The following is a 1,057-nucleotide window of genomic DNA, read 5'->3' as shown; positions in this document are numbered from 1 at the left end:
ATTCTCGTGAAAATTGTGAAGAGTGAATATTGCAAGAAGAAACACCCTTCTAGGCAGTGCTGTGTGTGCGCAGAGCACAAGAAGAAGAGTAGAACTGCCTACATGTGCAACTTCTGCGTAATGCCTCTTCACAAACGGGAATGTTTCCAGAGATATCACATGAGCAAGCACTTCTAGGAGCTCTGGTAAGTGTTCTCCAAAAATTTCAGTTCATAAAATTAATTAGATTTTATATTAATTTTTAAAGTGAACAGTGCACAACTTAGGGTAGTAGGTTTAAAAACACCGGTCCCCAGGGTGATTTAAATGTTTAAACCACCGGTCCGCAATGTGTTAAATAAACACAATTATCAATTTTTGGAAGAGAAAAACATGGTCACTGTATAAGTGTTAAAAAAAACTGTATACTAAATGTGGATTATTTACTACACTGATATTCACTATATACTGGGGGAAAAAGTAAGAAACTGTTTATACTGGACTTGGCTGGAACCAGAAAAATATTCAGTAAATGTGGGTACACTAAGAATATCATGTAAAATTCATAAATGTCTAACACTTATACATGTGTACTCGTATATGTGATAAAATCTAAGCTTACAGAAGTAGTTTGCACATTACTGCTTTTAACATCTTTTAAAATAGGGCTGTTTTGATCAGAATGTATTCCTGAACTGCTGATTATTTTATTTTTTTAGCTGACTAATCAGTGGATTCAAGTGACATTATGCCATAGAATTGTTTAATTCATGTTTCAAAATTGACCTTAAAAATACAAATATTTTCTATATTTGTCACTCAAAACTCCATCATCAGATTTAAGGATATTTAACAGGAAACCACTGTGAACAAGTTTCTCTTCACACCTTTAACAGCACTTTAGTAATAAAATAAATCAGCAATTCTTGTGAGGAAGTATCTCCCCACTGACAAATCAATTTACTGATAAGGCTGGTAAAGCTGTCCCTGTAACAGGCCATCAAGGCTCAAAAGGTTGTGAGAGGTCAAGGCTTTCACATGTTCTAGACAATCAGCTCACAGATGGCAGTAAGTTTGT

The 1,057-nt window shown here is 34.6% G+C and overlaps 1 protein-coding gene across 1 annotated transcript in view; it reads right to left on the bottom strand.

Moving 5' to 3' along the window:
- LOC111872909 (ATP-binding cassette sub-family D member 3) overlaps positions 1–1,057 on the bottom strand; it is a 66,941-nt gene that overhangs the window by 12,275 nt on the left and 53,609 nt on the right. The gene's annotated exons all lie outside the window — the stretch shown is intronic.

The sequence above is a fragment of the Cryptotermes secundus genome, unplaced genomic scaffold, assembly GCF_002891405.2.
Source record: "Cryptotermes secundus unplaced genomic scaffold, Csec_1.0 scaffold407, whole genome shotgun sequence".
Lineage (NCBI taxonomy): Eukaryota > Metazoa > Arthropoda > Insecta > Blattodea > Kalotermitidae > Cryptotermes > Cryptotermes secundus.
The sequence above is the reverse complement of the archived record's forward strand: the minus strand, read 5'-3'. Positions and strand labels throughout refer to the sequence as shown.